The sequence below is a fragment of the Arvicanthis niloticus genome, chromosome 14 (assembly GCF_011762505.2).
Source record: "Arvicanthis niloticus isolate mArvNil1 chromosome 14, mArvNil1.pat.X, whole genome shotgun sequence".
Classification (NCBI taxonomy): domain Eukaryota; kingdom Metazoa; phylum Chordata; class Mammalia; order Rodentia; family Muridae; genus Arvicanthis; species Arvicanthis niloticus.
The window spans coordinates 32,293,803-32,310,786 of NC_047671.1; the positions used below are offsets into that span (position 1 = coordinate 32,293,803).

The 16,984-nt window shown below is 42.0% G+C and overlaps 1 pseudogene; it reads right to left on the reverse strand.

Moving 5' to 3' along the window:
- Positions 1-13,404: 13,404 nt before the first annotated feature.
- Positions 13,405-16,220, reverse strand: LOC117720119 (cofilin-1-like; annotated as a pseudogene).
- Between the last annotated feature and the right edge of the window lie 764 nt (positions 16,221-16,984).

The window sequence follows — 16,984 nt, forward strand, 5'->3', positions numbered from 1 at the left end:
CTGATCTAGCTCAGGCAATTTTTTTTTAAAGTTAGTTAATGAGTAACCCTATCAGCATGACACAGCATGGTTCTCATCCCACTGACATTTGCTCTGAAAGAGAAACAGATGTGTTTGGGGAATTCAGCTCTCTCACTTTGGTAATACGAACATTGCTGAATCTGTGGACTTAGGCAGAAAAACTTATGGAAAAATAAGTTTAACCAAAACACAGACAGAGGAGCAGAGCGGCCTGCAGGTGGACATTAAAAACAGGATGACCTTGGTAACAGCCCGAGCCTGCTGGGCAGGGTGAGGAATGTAGATGTGCTATTTCCCCACACATACAGGAAGTAATCTTCATCATTATGCCCAGGATGCTTAAAGCTGCCTTGGTCCTCAGGACCTGAAGGGTCCTAGAACTCTGATGGATGTAACAAGGCAACGTCAGGTCCTGGAATTCTGATGGATATAACAAGGCAAAGTCAATTGAATACAAACTCCCTGGCTGTGTATTCTGTCAAGTTACAGCTGGCCACAACCTTTTAGAAAACCTCAACAGCAAGACAAAAAGCAAGAGTTTGGGTCTCATCTCTGTTACTTGCTCACTGAGCAATCATATGATCCCTACCCTACTGGGTGTGGTGTCTGTCTCTCCACCTCACAGACTTAGAAGATAATAACATGGAAGAATGCCCATGGTGATTTGTAACTAAACATGGGCCGATATACACTGTACCCAAACCCAGGAAGTCCAGAGAGGACAATTCTTTATGTGATAGTATTCAATCATAGATGCTCATGTGATGGAAAACACCGGACTCCTCCCCTTGGTGTTTCTACAGCAAGGAGTGTTTGCTCCAGAAGAGTTTGGGTTCTTTTCTTGTGGTTTTAGTGATTGGCCAGTGACATCGAGAAAAGTACCGATTTGGAATGTGGAAGGCAGCACAGTTTCCTGGGAAGTCAAACCTTCAGCCTCGGCCTCATCTCTGCAGATAATCAACCAGGGGCAGTTTTGCTGATTGCCCCACTGTCTTGAGGCTCACTCTAGAATTAGACAATGTGTGTATATTGCAGTGGAACTTTCCCACTACCCAGTAGGATGACCTGTCTATCTTTGTCTGACTTGGATTTTTCTGGTTTGAGGCCTGAATGTCATGACTCCTAGGAGTCAACCACTGCTTGGCAAACATGACAGGTGGCAGCCACACTGGTGTCCTGGGCTGAGACTCTGATGGTGTCTTGGACCCAGCTATCCCCTTGTACTTCCTGACGAGGCAGAGTCTATGTTTTTGTTCTGTTACATTTTCTTGGTATTTCCAATGTGTGGGAAATCACATTGCAAAGCCATGGCATAAAAGCTAAGTGATACTAACGTTGCATGAAACTGATCATCATAGCTCTTAGAAAAGCATCTGTCCACATGATAGTTTCTACCCTTTGTTAAGAAAAGCCTGCTCAGCCCAGATATTAACTACCAGTGTTGTATAGGATGTTGCTTCTCTCCTACAGGTATGGATTTTAGCCAGAAGCAGTGTTTAACTCAGAATGACATGTGTTTAAAGGAGAATGTTCCGGTGTCATAGCTTCCACTAGGAAAGCTTTCCTAGCTCTCGATGAACAAAACACGCATCTATTGGCAAAGCTTTCCGCTAGCCTGCGGCCTTCACTGCATCCCTGACTGCTCTGTGGCTCATTCTCACCATCCGTATTTCAGTATAAAAGTCTTGGTCTAGATGATGTTCAAAATCTTCTCAGCCTCTTTGTGTAGACACCACAGAGTAAAATTTGACTATAAGAGTAAAATTTGACTCTAAGAGTAAAATTTGACTCTAAGTATTTTTTTTTTATTCTTCAATCAAACAAGGTCCATAGTTCCAACAACTTGGCATTGTGCAATGATGATAGTCTTGTTTACTTGAGCCCAGGCGTTCTGAAGTCCATGTCTGAAGAAGTAATTTGCCTTCTGCTGCTAGGCTAGAGCTGACATATGGACGCTATGGCTGTTTAATCTTTCTTTCTTTCTTTCTTTCTTTCTTTCTTTCTTTCTTTCTTTCTTTCTTTCTCTTTCTTCTCTCCCCTGTCTTTTCTAGGAGGGTAGGGTTTGGCTATCAAGACATACAATCGAACTGAAACACAAGACAGACGGTTTCAAAACAGCTTCCCAGAGGCATGGGATATCAATTTCTACTGATAAGTGAATGTTTTCTCTCTACATAAGCAAAGTTAGAAAGATTTGTACTCTCAGATTCATCTGGCGAATTAGTCTGTCTTAGCACATATGAATGGCAACAGTTTGTGTGTTCTAAGGTTGTGTTACTACCATTTGGAAATAGAAGGTTTGTGTGCACAGTCTGTACACAGACAGATTCAGGAAAATACTATGGATGACAGTGAAGACTATGACTTATTAAAAATAATTTATATTTAATTATCTGTATGCTCCTGGGTCTGTGTGGTATATGTGAGTGTAGGTGTCTACAGAGGCCAGAAGAGTGCGTTTGAACTGGAGTTACAGACAACTGTGATCTGTCCATTGAGAGTTCTGGAAACCAAACTTGGGTCCTCTATAGAAGACCTTTTGTAAAAAAGCAGTATGTGCTTTTAACTGCTGGGCCATCTTCTCCAGCCCTGACTGTGATTTTTGAGCTGGCTACATTTTCACTAATTTTGAGTAGATTTGCACATAGCACAATGAAAAAGTACGGTTTCTTTTTCTCACTGTCAGTGTGTCTGTAGCTCTGTGCCTGCACATGCCTTGTAAGAGACCCAATCCCACAAGCAGAACCAAGAATCTTGGGACTGCAAATGTCCCCATTCATGATAATGGTCCCATCAAGTAGCTGGTATTGCTCCTGGCTAACTCGTGTGCAGCATTCCATATAGAGTCCCTTTTGGTGTCTTTAAAAATCTTCTGTTTTATGGTTTTTATGATAAGGATTAGAGATAAGGTTAATTCAGCTCTAGCTGTACCTGTCTCTCTGCTGTACCCACTGAGGTATTTTAAACTTGCCTTGATTTATGACTCTTTTTCATTTCTAAAACTATAAAACTTTATGAAATTGTTTCCTCACTTGGAACATGGAATTTTGGGTAACCCAAATCTGTGGTCCTGGGCCATGGTCACTCAGATTGTCTCCAGAGCAAACTATCTTTGAAAGGATACAGTGAGAAGAAAGACATTGGCCTTGACAATATAAAAACACATAACTCTCTGCAGAGGTCATGACAATGGAAGGGATTTTGCCCCTGGAAAGATTAGAAAATTAATCTCCCAACTGCAGGAAACAACACACTTGAGGCAACTTTTTCCTTGTGCATTTGGTCTTTGTGACAGAAAGGAAAGAGACTTGAAAACTCAATTTCCACTCCTAGCCCAACCACCAGCTTGGCCAAATATTTTCATTGTTCTAAATTATGTTTGTTTACTTTTATAAATTAAATCACAATTGTTGATTTAGGGCTGGTAAGAGGGCTTCATGGGTAAAAATACTTGTGACCAAAGCTGATTAATCCCTGGAAACCACATGGTGGGAGCAGAGAAGGGATTCTGGCAACTTCTGACTTCTACATCCAGTGTGGCAGTGTACACCCGTGTCCCCTCCCCCTCCCCCCCGCAACAGAAAATAAATAAAGATAAAAATTATAAAGCCTGATTTTTCTTCCCCCTCCTCCTTCCTTCTCCTCCCCCTTCCTCATCTCCATCTGTTCCTTCTCCTTCTCTACTCAACACGTTTGCAAGGCCCACTGCTCAGAGCCCACACCTCTGGGTCACAGTTCCGTCTTCATTTCATTTCACCAGAGATGCTAGGCCTCCTCCCTCTAGTGATGGGACTACTCTCCTGCTGAGGTGAAACAGCACCCTTCACTAGCAGTATCTTCTACGGGAGCCTGAGGGAGAGGCATGAATGTGGGTTCAAAGTGGTTATCATTTGTCAGATTTATCAGAGTGCTTGTTTGTGTCAGGAACAATTGTACATTTCTTTAGTCCACCCTATTCTCATTCCAATTCAGGGTGGCTGAGGCTCTGCTGGAAGGCAGACACCACTCATGCCATATGTGTGTCCAGGGTGAGCTCTTTAGAAGAGACTTGGCTGCAGTTGACTGAAAAGTTCAATCCATAGCAAGGTTGCCTTTAAAATATCTAACTAATGCTATTGGCTTCTGAGATGGTCTGAATATGCTTGGCCCAGGGAGTGCCACTATTTGGAGGTGTGGCCTTGTTGGAGTAGGTGTGGCTTTATTGGAGGAAATGTGTCATTGTTTGTGTGGGCTTTAAGACCCTCATCCTAGTTCCCTAGAAGCCAGTCTTCTCCTAGTGGTTTTCAGATAAAGATGCAGAACTCTCAGCTCCTCCTGCACCATGCCTGCCTGGATGATGCCATGCTTCTGCCTTGATGAGACTGGACTGAACCTCTGAACCAGCCCCAATTAAAAGTCAGCCCCAATTAAATGTTGTCCTTATAAGAGATGCCTTGGTCATGGTGTCTGCTCACAGCAATAAAACCCTGAGTAAGACACTTCCTTACTCTTTTTGTAGCTGCCTGTTGGCAGGGGCCTGACCTCTATGCTACCTTAGCTCCAGAAACATGGCGTTTGTTCCTTCTCGTCTTCATTGCTTGCCTGCCCTGGAGTTTTCCTTTTTAACTTTAATACATTGTCCTTAATCTTCTACTTGAGTCCATTCTTTGTCCTTGTGCTTCTGTTTGTACCCACTCTTTAATTCTTTTATTAATGAGACTGAAAACCTCAAAGGAGAACCCTGATTTCACTCGTTTCATCTGATGGTTCTGTTGGGATGCCCCCAGATTTCTGAGAACACGTAGTTTTTGCCTTTTTATGAGTAAAGACAATGAATTATTTCCTGTACCCCGAGATGCTTCATGATCCCTAGTACCCACGCAATGATGTCATGTGCTTTTAACTTCAGTGCCTGGGAGTAAGGGGCGGGATGGAATCAAGCAGATTCCACGGACTTGATGGGTCAGTCTAGTCAGAACTGTGACACATATGCATACAACACACACACACACACACACACACACACACATTTGCCATTCGTTTTCAGCATTCCATTGTTGTGAACCCATTTCATATTTAGTAATGCTATGTTAATAAGCTGGTTTTCCAGAAAACAAAGCTCTATTGTGTTGTGGTGGATGATTTCCACTGTATAAATTTTCCCACGTGGCTGATCCCAGCATGATACCCGCATGGCTCCGTGACAGTCAGTCCTTGTGAATCTGCACAAACTGACTCCCTTGCAGAAGACAGACACATTGACTTTGGAGCCTGGGTGCTGGGTGAAGCACCTCCATCTGTCCCCAGGACACTAGATTTACAAAGCCCGTGTTCTTTGATTTAATTAGCATTATCAGCAGACAGATTGCATGGCAGCTATTGTATACTCTGCCTTTGGCTGTATATAGGTTGGTAATTATTTTTGGAGGTATTATGATTATTTGTGCCTCTATAGGAGCATTTTTGGTGATCTTATTAGAGTAAGATATAACATAAAAGTTCTGATTTTCAAGTGAATAGGTTGGTGGTGTTATTTAGAAAACAAATGTATACTTATTTATTATTCTGAAAACACATAAAACATAAAGAAGAAATTAAACATTGTCTGTATTCTGTATCCCTGAGAAAATTACTATTCACACTGGAGTGTCACCAAATTTACATTTTGCTCCGAAAGTTTGCCAAAGTAGTTTGGTAATTTTTAAAGTACATCCAATGTGACTAAAGATGCTTGATAGTCTTTATTTAAAGAGAGTAATTAAAAATACGTCTTCTTAGCTCCTTCCATACCAGAGCCAAAGGCAGTAGAGAAGAATATCCTTGAGCCATCTTATGACATAGATCTGTATTCGCCAATGGCTATGACGGTTTTGAGATGAATCAAGAAATGCCTAGGGACTACTATGGACCTTACAAAGCATCCAGTTAATATATTCATGTTAGAGAAGTCTCATCTCAGTGTGGAGGGGATGGTGACTCTCTCAAGCTCACAGGACTAATCAGTAGCAAGACTACACCACCTCCAGGCTCCCCTTCATTTCTGACTCTATTCATTGATGACTCTATAACTTTCTGCAGCATGGAGTGCTGTGTAGAACCACTCCTGCTTGTGACACACAGGAGATCAACTCCCTTCAGGGGCAACCCACCGATATTTGTTGTTTTTTCCATTTGTTTCTTTTTGTTTTCTGCTGTGTAACCCAGCTTAGCCTTGAGCCGCTGACCCTCCTGCTGTTCCCTCCCAATTGCTGGGACAATAGATCTGTATGACCTCACCAGCAACTCATGTAGAGAGATGTGACCTTATGTGTGTCCCTGTCCATCCATCCATCCATCCATCCATCCATCCATCCATCCATCCGTCTGTCTGTCTGCCTACCTGTTTGTCTGTGTATTTCTACATTTTACTTTCAGACATTATCTGTTTGAGGATTTGTCATCAATTATATATATATATATATGTGTGTGTGTGTGTGTGTGTGTGTGTGTGTGTGTGTGTGTTAGATTTTTTTATTAAATTGGCTTCTGGGGCTAGTACATATTTTGTTTTAAAAACATGTTTAAATTTTTTAAAATTTATTTTTATTTAATGTGTATGGGTTTTTTGCCTACATGTGTATTTGTGGGCCACATGTGTACAGTACCTGCAAAGGCCAGAAGATGCCCTTGGACAGGAGCTATAGATGGTTGGGAGCTACCTTGTGGGTGGTGGGAGTTGAATCTGGGTCCTATGGAAGAGCGGCCATTGCTCTTAACTCCTGAACCATCTTTCCAGCCCCATGAATTCGTAATGTGTTGCTTTCATATCGTGGGATCTTATAAATGCCCATGTTTTAGTTTCTTAATCTGTAAAGAGAGAATAAGGGGATCTACCAACAGGTTTCTAAAGAATGTGAATGTGACTGAACATCCAGTCCACACTTAGCAAGTCTCTAGCTACCTGACAGCATTTCTCACTGTTTGCTTTTATATTCTCAGTAAAATGTGATGCATTATTTAAAGCAACTGATTATGTGTATACACACTTATGAGTATGTGTGGACAAGTGTGCCACAAGTGTGCTGGTGGGAGTCAGAGGATGCCTGGTAGAAGTCTGTTCTTTCCACCATGTGGGGCTCCACTCCTGCTGAGCCACCTCCTTGGCCCTAACTTGTTTCAAACAGCCGTATGATAATATAATCCATATAATACAAAGTTCACCTGTATAAGTGTCCAGTGTAGAATACCTAGAGTTGTGCAACCATCATCAGCATCTAATTTTAGAACATTTGCATCACTCCTCAGGAAACCTTGTACTCAAGAGCAGTGTCTTTGCCTCTCCCACTCCTCTCCTCTCTGCCCAGGTATCTACTACTTTCTCTTTCTGTAAATAAGACAATCCACTTCATCCATAGAGGGAAGAAGTTCTTATTCTGGACATTTCTTACAAACAGGAGCCTATTATATGTGATTATTTTGTGACTGGACATCTCTTATTTAGCATATTTCAAAACCTAATCCATCTAGCTTATGTCAACACTTTATTTTATGTTGAACATAGTAATATTCCAGTGCATGTGGAGACCACAGCTCACTGCCTCATTCTTCAGTTGGTAGGTATGTGGGTTGCTTATGTCTTTAGGCCATTATGAATAACAATGTTACTGAAATTTGTGGGCACATTTTGTGTGTGTACATGCTTTTATTTCTCTTCAATGATATATCTGGGAATAAAATTGTTAATGTTTATCTTTATGAAGGGCTAGCCAGCTGTTTTTCAAAATGTCCTTAACATTTTACATTTTGGTCAGCAGTGATACAAGACCCAACTTCCCCAGGGTTCCAACATTTTGCCATTTTAGTGGGTGTAGTGTCTCTGCCTCATTTTGATTTACAATTTTTAATGGCCAATAATGTGAAGCATATTTTTTATGTGCTTACTGGCCACCTGTACATTGGAGGAGATATACCACTGTGGGTGGACTTTGAGGTTTCAAAAGCCCACACTAGGCCCAGTGTGCACCTGATATTCTGTCTTTTATTTCTTATATTCTGTGTTTATGACTCCTAATCTCTTTCCTAGGTTTTCTATCTCCAGGATTGTCTCCTTTTGTGATTTCTCTATTGTTTCTATTTCCATTTTAAAATCCTAGATAGTTTTGTTCAAGTCCTTCACCTGTTTGGTTGTGTTTCCCTGTAATTCTTTAAGGGATTTTTGTGTTTCCTCTTTAAGGGCTTCTACCTGTTTACCTGTGTTCTCTTGTATTTCTTTAAGGGAGTTATTTATATCCTTAAAGTCTTCTATCATCATCATGAGATGTCATTTTAAATCTGAATCTTTCTTTTCTGTTGTATTGCGGTATTCCGAACTTGCTGTGGTGGGAGAACTGGGTTCTGATGATGCCAAGTAGCCTTGGTTTCTGTTGCTTAGGTTCTTGCACTTGCCCCTCACCATCTGGTGTTAGTCTTACTGTCTCTAGCTGGAGCTTGTCCCTCCTGTAGGCCTGTGAGCCTGTGATCTTAGGTGTGTCAACACTCCTGGAGAGACCAGCTCTCTCCTGGGCAGGATTTGGTTTCAGAAGGCTGTGGGACACCCTTAGCTCTGGGGCACAGACGGAGACAGGAAAGATTCTGTCGCCAGCTTCTCTGCTGTTTCTGTGCCCTGTGTGCTCCTGGTGGGTCCTTCTTTGGACAGTTATTGGAGTAAAAGTGGTGATCTCACCTCTGGGCTTAGGCTGATATGTTTTATTAGGCTGATATGTTTTATTTGTTTTTGGATTTTTTGTTTGTTTGTTTGTTTTTGTTTTTGAGACAGGGTTTCTCTGTGTAGCCCTGGCTGTCCTGGAACTCACTCTGTAGACCAGGCTAGGGTAGCCATTCTAATATCAAATAAAATCGACTTTCAACTAAAAGTTATCAAAAAAAGATCAGGAATGACACTTCATACTCATCAAAGGAATAAATCTACCAAGATGGACTCTCAATTCTGAGCATCTATGCTCCAAATGCAAGGGCACCCACATACATAACAGAAGTTTTACTAAAGCTCAAAGCACACAATGCACCTCACTATAATAATAGTGGGAGACTTCAACACTCCACTCTCATCAACGGACAAATTATAGAAACAAAAACTAAACAGAGCAAAACTAATAGACGTCATGAATCAAATGGATTTAACAGACATCTATAGAACATTTTATCCCAAAACAAAAGAATATAGCTTCTTCTTAGCGCCTTTCCAAAATTAACCATATAATCAGTCACAAAACATCCCTCAACAAATTCAAGAATATTGAAATAATCCCATGCATCCTATCAGATCACCACAGACTAAGGCTGGTCTTAAATAACAACAAAAAGAACAGAAAGTCCACATACATATGGAAGCTGAACAACACTCTACTCAATGATAACTTGGTCAAGGAAAATAAAGAAAGAAATTAAAGACTTTTTAGAATTCAATGAAAATGAAGGCACAACGTACCCAAACATACGGGACACAATGAAAGTAGTACTAAGATGAAAACTCATAGGTCTGAGCGCCACCAAAAAGAAACTGGAAAGAGCATACACTAGCAGCTTGACAGCACATCTGAAAGTGCTGAACAAAAAGAAGCAAATACATCCAAGAGGAGTAGACGGCAGGAAATAATCAAACTCAGGACTGAACTAAACCAAGTAGAAACAGAAAGAACTATACAAAGTATCAACAAAACCAGGAGCTGGTTCTTTGAAAAAATCAACAAGATAGATAAACTTATCCAGACTAACCAGACTGCAGAAACAGTAACCAAATTAACATAATTAGAAATGAAAAGGGAGACATAACAACAGAAACCAAGGAAATCCAAAAGAAAAATCATCAGATCCTACTACAAAAGCCTATACTCAACAAAACTGGAAAATCTGGATGAAATGGACAATTTTCTAGACAGATACCAGATACCAAAGTTAAATCAGGATCAGATAAACCATCTAAACAGTCCCATAGCCCCTAAAGAAATAGAAGCAGTCATTAAAAGTTTCCCAACCAAAAAAAAAGCCCAGGCCCAGATGGTTTTAGTGCAGAATTCTATCAGACCTTCAAAGAAGACCTAATACCAATTCTCTTTAAACTATTCCACAAAATAGAAACAGAAGGAATACTACCCAATTTGTTCTATGAAGCCACAATTCCACTCGTACCTGAACCACACAAAGACCCAACAAAGAAAGCGAACTTCAGACCAATTTCCCTTATGAATATTGCTGCAAAAATACTCAATAAAATTCTTGCAAACTGAATCCATGAAAGTATCAAAATGGTCATCTATCATGATCAAGTAGGCTTCATCCCAGGGATGCAGGGATGGTTCAATATGCAGAAATCCATCAACACAATCCACTAAATAAACAAACTCAAAGAAAAAAACCACATGATCATCTCATTAGATGCTGAGAAAGCATTTGATAAAATTCAACACCCCTTCATGGCAAAAGTCTTGGAAAGAACAAGAATTCAAGGCCCATACCTAAACATAGTAGAAGCAATATACAGAAAACCAGTAGCCAACATCAAACTAAATGGAGAGAAATGTGAATCCCACTAAAATCAGTGACTAGATAAGGCTGCCCACTCTCTCCCTACCTATTCAAAATAGTACTGGAAGTCCTAGCCAGAGCAATTACACAACAAAAGGAAGTCAAAGGGATACAAATAGGAAAGGATGAAGTCAAAATTTCACTATTTATAGCTGATATGACAGTATACTTAAGTGACCCCAAAACTTCCACCAGAGAACTCCTAAACCTGATAAACAACTTCAGCAAAGTGGCTGAATATAAAATTAACTCAAACAAGTCAGTAGCCTTCCTCTACTCAAAGGAGAAATAGGCTGAGAAAGAAATTAGGGAAACAACACCCTTCACAATAGTCACAAATAATATAAAATATTTTGGTGTGACTCTAACCAAGCAAGTGAAAGATCTGGATGACAAGAACTTCAAGTCTCTGAAGAAAGAAATTAAAGATCTCAGAAGATGGAAAAATCTCCCATGCTCCTGGATTGGCAGGATTAATTTAGTAAAAAATGGCTTTCTTGCTGAAAGCAATCTACAGATTTGATGCAATCGCCATCAAAATTCCAACTCATAGAGTTGGAAAGAGCAATTTGCAAATTCATTTGGAATAACAAAAAACCCAGGATAGTGAAAACTATTCTCAACAATCAAAGAACTTCTGAGGGAATCACCATCCCTGACTTCAAGCTGTACTACAGAGCAGTAGTGATAAAAACTGCATGGTATTGGTACAGAGACAGGCAGGAAGATCAATGGAATAGAATTGAAGTTCCAGGAATGAACCCACACGCCTATGGTTACTTGATCTTTGACAAAGGAGCTAAAACCATCCAGTGGAAAAAGGAAAGCATTTTCAGCAAATGGTGCTGGTTCAACTGGAGGTCAGCATGTAGAAGAATGCAAACCAACCCATTCTTATCTCCTTGTACAAAGCTCAAGTTCAAGTGGATAAAGGACCTCCACAGAAAACCAGATACACTGAAGCTAATAGAAGAGAAAGTGGGAAAGAGCCTCAAACACTAAGGGACAGGGGAAAATTTCCTAAACAGAACATCAGTGGCTTATGCTCTAAGATCAACAATCGATGAATGGGACCTCATAAGGTTGCAAAGCTTCTGTAAGGCAAAGGACACTGTCAATAGGACAAAATGGCAACTAACAGATTGGGAAAATATCGTTACCAACCCTACATCTGATAGAGGGCTAATATCCAGTATATACAAAGAACTCAAGAAATTAGACTCCAGAGAACCAAATAAACCTATTTAAAAATGGGGTACAGAACTAAACAGAGAATTCTCAACTGAGGAATACCGAATGACTGAGAAGCACCTAAAGAAATGTTTAACATCCTTAGTTATCAGGGAAATGCAAATCAAAACAACCCCAAGATTCCACCTCACACCAGTCAGAATGGCTAAGATCAAAATCTCAGGTACAGCAGATGCTGGTGAGGTTGTGGAGAAAGAGGAACACTCCTTCATTGATGGTGGGATTGCAAGCTGGTATAACCACTCTGGAAATCAGTCTGGTGGTTCCTCAGAAAATTGGACATAGTACTACCTGAGGACCCAGCTTTACCACTCCTGGGTATATACCCAAAAGATGCTCCAACATATAACAAGGACACATGCTACATTATGTTCATAGCTGTCTTATTTATAATCGCCAGAAGCTGGAAAGAACCCAGATGTCCTTCAACAGAGGAATGGATACAGAAAATATGTTACATTTACACAATGGAGTACTACTCAGCTGTTAAAAATAATGAGTTCATGGCATTCTTAAGCAAATAGATGGAACTTGAAAATATCATCCTGAGTGAGGTAACCCAGTCACAAAAGAGCACATATGGTATGCACTCACTGATAAGTGGATATTAGCCCAAAAGCTCAAAATACTCAAGATACAATTCACAGACCACATGAAGCTCAAGAGGAAGGTCCTTCTTAGAAGGGGGAACAAAATACTTAAGGGAGGAAATACAGAGACAAAGTATGGAGCAGAGTCTGAAGGAAAGGGCATTCAGAGACTGCCCTACCCATGGATCCATCCCACATACAGACACCAAATCCAGACACTATTGTGGATGCCAAGAAGTGCTTGCTGACAGGAGTATGAAATAGGTGTCTCCTGAGAGACTCTGTCAGAGCCTGACAAAGAGGTGAATGCTTGCAGCCAACCATTGGACTGAGCAGGGGTTTCCCAATGGAGGAGTTAGAGAAAGGACTGAAGGAGCTGAAGGGGTTTGCAACCCATAGGAAGAACAACAATATCAACCAACCAGACCCCTCCAGCATTCCCAGGAACTAAATCACCAACCAAAGAGTACACATGGAGAGACCCATAGCTCCAGATACATATGTAGCAGAGGATGGCCTTGTTGGACATCAATGGGAGGAGAGGTCCTTGGTTCTGGGAAGGCTCAAGCTCCAGTGTAGGGGAATGCCAGGGTGGGGAGGCACCCTCAAAGAAGCAGGGGGAGCGAGGATGGGATAGGGGGTTTCCAGAGGGGAAACTGGGAAAGGGGATAACATCTGAAATGTCAATAAATAAAATATCCAATAAAAAATAACAGCTTCCCTCAAACTGAGTGCCTGGGATGGCTTGGTTTGCTTCAACCCAAAAGGAACCTGAAGGTCAAAAGCAGTTTGGGAAGGCCAGAACCATCAGAAATGGAGGGAGGAGGATGGTCCAGTAGGTGGTGAGGATGTCTGGCAACTGGAGTGAAGCAATTGTTCTCCCCTTGGTTTGATCTCCCAGCTCCTCTGGTCTGGCAGGAAAGTGGTAGCCTGCAACATCCAAGAGTTGCTGGGGCTGCTATATGCTCCAGGCAGGGGCTGGAGGCCTCTCACAATGGCTTTAGTCCAGGGAGATGATGGCGCTATCTAGTTTTTCTGCCAGGGTACAGCAGTCCTTGCCCTCCTCGTAGCAGTTGGCTTGTAATTCATGCTTGCTTCTGGTCAGTTTCTTCTTGATGGCATCCTTGGTGATGGCATAGATCATTTTGATCTTAAGGGGAGCACTAAGGGGCGCAGAAGATGAACACCAGGTCCTCCTGCTTGCTTTCCTTGCTCTTGTAGGTTGCATCGTAGAGTGCATGGTGGTAGACCTTGTCTGGCAGGATCTTGATAAAAGTGGTGTAGGGGTCATTCAGAGTCAGCTCCACATCTCCTACCAGGATATCCCTGCCCTCCTCCAGAGTGATGTTTATGGTCCTCACCCAGGCAGAAGAGCACTGCCTTCTTACATGTCTTTGCTTCTTCCAGCATGTGACACACTTTCATGTCATTGAACACCTTGATGACACCGTCATCAGAGACAGTCACACCAGAGGCTGTGTTTCCAGAAGCAAAGGGGAGACAAAAGAGCCACAGAAGAACTGAGCAGCTTCAGTTGCTGCTGGGTCCCGACTGAATCTCTATATTTTCTCCAAATATAGTTTGATAGTTTTAGTTCATCTATAAGACCCAATAGCGATGACTTTGGCTGAAATACCCAACAAAGGGGAGATACAACCTGTAGAGACCACCTCTAGTGGATAGGCATGGCCACAATTTGTGGGATGGGGCCACCGGCGCCTCTCAAAATTTTTAACCCAGAAATGTTCTTGTCCAAAGGAAAGACAGGGACAAAAAAAAAAAAAAAAAAAAAAAAATGGAACAGAGACTGAAGGAAAGGCCATCCAGAGACTATCCCACCTAGGTATCCATCCCATCTGCAGCAAACAAACCCCCACACTATTGCTGATGCCAAAATGTGCTTGCTGACAGGAGTCTGATATGGCTGTTCCCTGAGAGGTTCTACCAGCATCTGACCAATACAGATGCAGATACTCACAGCCAACTATTGGACTGAGCTCAGGGACCACAATGGAAGAGCTAGGGCAAGAACTGAAGGAGCTGAAGGAGATTGCAACCCCATAGGAAGAATAACACCAACTAACTGGACCACCCAGAGCACCCAGGGACTAAACCACCAACCAAAGAGTTTTCATGGAGGGAGCCATGGCTCCAGATACATATGTAGCAGAAGATGGCCTTATCTGACATCAATGGGAGGGAAGGGAGGCTTGATGCCCCAGCTTAGGAGGCTACTAGAGGGGTGAGGTGGGAGTGGGTGAGTGGGTGTCGGAGCACCCTCATAGAGGCAAAACAGAGGGGGGAGATGGGAGATGGGATGGGGAGTTTGTGGAGGGGTAAACTGAAAGGGGGATATCATTTGAAATGTAAATGAATAAAACATTAATTTAAAAAAAAGGAAAAAAAAAAGAGTCAAGCCTTAATCCTTTGGTCTTATTTCTGAGTGTGCTGTGAGATAGAATCCCAGCTTCCTTTTGTCCTTTGTCCCCGCACATTCATTGAGAAGATTAGTTTCACATTGGATTGGCCCAATCGCTTTGTTGAACAGTAATTAACTACATATATTAGTTAGTGTTTATTCCTGGGTAGCTTGTTGTTTTCAACAATGTAAGCAGAAACATACTCAGAATTATCGACTTCTCTATCACTGTTAAAGTAAATGGCAACGGAGCTATCTAGATTTGAATTCATGTCTGTGGAATCAAAGCTCAGCACCCTTATGTTGCTTCATGGTGTCCTTAGAAGGAAAATATCACCCCTGTTTTCTTAATCTAGTTACATTTCATAGCAATATGAACAGTTCCCATCATCCCACATGGGCAGGGTTTGTCTTTACAATGTTGTCTGTGAACATAGCAGTACCTTGTCATGTCTATCTGGACATGTTCTCTTTATTGGCTTACTTCTGGACACTCAACCTTCCCCATAACTCTCCAGTAAAAATCTTTACCCTTTGAAGACAGACATCTTTGAGGGATTTAAAAGAAATTGTAGCTGGAATAGTAGAGAATTAAAAAATACCTCTTCCTAAATGTGAATAGTTTTAAGAAAACTTAAACTGGAAAACAAAGAAAAAATCTCAACCCTAGTGCCTGACCCAGTGGCTCTCAACCTGTGTTTCATGACTCCTTTGGGGTTGCATATCAAATATCCTGCATATCAGTTATTTAGATTAAGATCCTAACACTAGCAAAATTACAGTTATGAAGTAACAACAAAAATAAATGTATGGTCAGGGTCACCACAACGTGAGGAACTGAATTAAAGGCTCAAAACATTTGGAAGGGTGAGAACCACTGAATCCTAACCCATAGTTGCTGCTTTAAAAAAAATTGAAATTATTTTTAATTCTCTCTCTTTCCCCTTCCTCCCACCTCTGTCTCTCTGTCTCTCTGTCTCTCTCCGTCTCTCTCTCTGTCTCTCTCTGTCTCTCTGTCTCTGTCTCTCTCTCTGTCTCTCTCACTCTCTCTCTCTCTCTCTCTCTGTGTGTGTGTGTGTGTTTGTCTGTCTGTCTGTCTCTGTGTGTGTGTGCATGTTTGTGTGCACATGAGTGCACATGAAGCCAGAGGCATGGGCTAGGAACTGAACTCAGGTCCTCTGAGGGAGCAGTGAATGCTCTTAACAGCTGAGACACCTGTCCATTCCTCATTACAAGAAACTCCAGAAACAACCTAAAGTCGAACCTAGCTTTTTAGATTCAAAGGAACTGAAAGCCAAATCCTTCAAGAGCTGATGCACTGAAGTGGGAAATGCAGAGCTCTCCTGGGCACGCAGGAGTCTGAGGCTGCAGCCGAAGCTCTCCTCCTCCCTCTGCATCGCTCACCCACCACCTCTGCCTAACTTGCAGTACTCGAGAAACTAAGGCTTCTGGGCACTAAGTTCATAAGCTAAGCACTCTTGTTCAGTAGTCTCTGAGTCAACTCAAGCCTGCAGGACCATGGTTAATTTTGCTCAAGGCTCTAAAGATAAACGAGGAAGGTTCCTCAGTGAGCTACCAAAGACCTTCTCCATGCAAGGAAACCACCTTTCCCACCGCAAATGACTGTACAGCACTCTCCATTGTTTGCTTTTCCAGGTCGGAGACCTGTCACTTACAATTTTGCGTCCAGCACCTCTGGTTTCACTGCCTTCCCTAAGAGCAAATTCTTCCAGGGCATGAGCTGAGCTTGCAGCGTTTGCTGGATGCTCCTCTTTGGCGATAGGACCTGCTGTGTTCCCTTCATCTCCAGAAGCCAGCTGATCTCCAAGAAACTCTGGGGAGTGCCAGGAAGGAACTTTGAGTTTATGCTCCACCTGGCCAATGGCAGCCCTGGCAGCCAAGTGTCTGGTTTCTCTTTCAGAGACTGCTCAGACAGATGGGATCAGCCACAATTAAATACTTCCATCTGTGGCTCTGAAGGGGCCCACAAGACTCTTGTGCAGCCACTGTGGAAATCCATGGTGGAGGTTCCTCAAAACTAAAAATAGAACTCCCATATGATCCAACCATGCCTCTCCTGAACATAGACCTGGCAGACTCGGAGTCAGCAGACCACAGGGTCCTTGCACATTATTGTAGCATTATTTGAATGAGCCAGGAC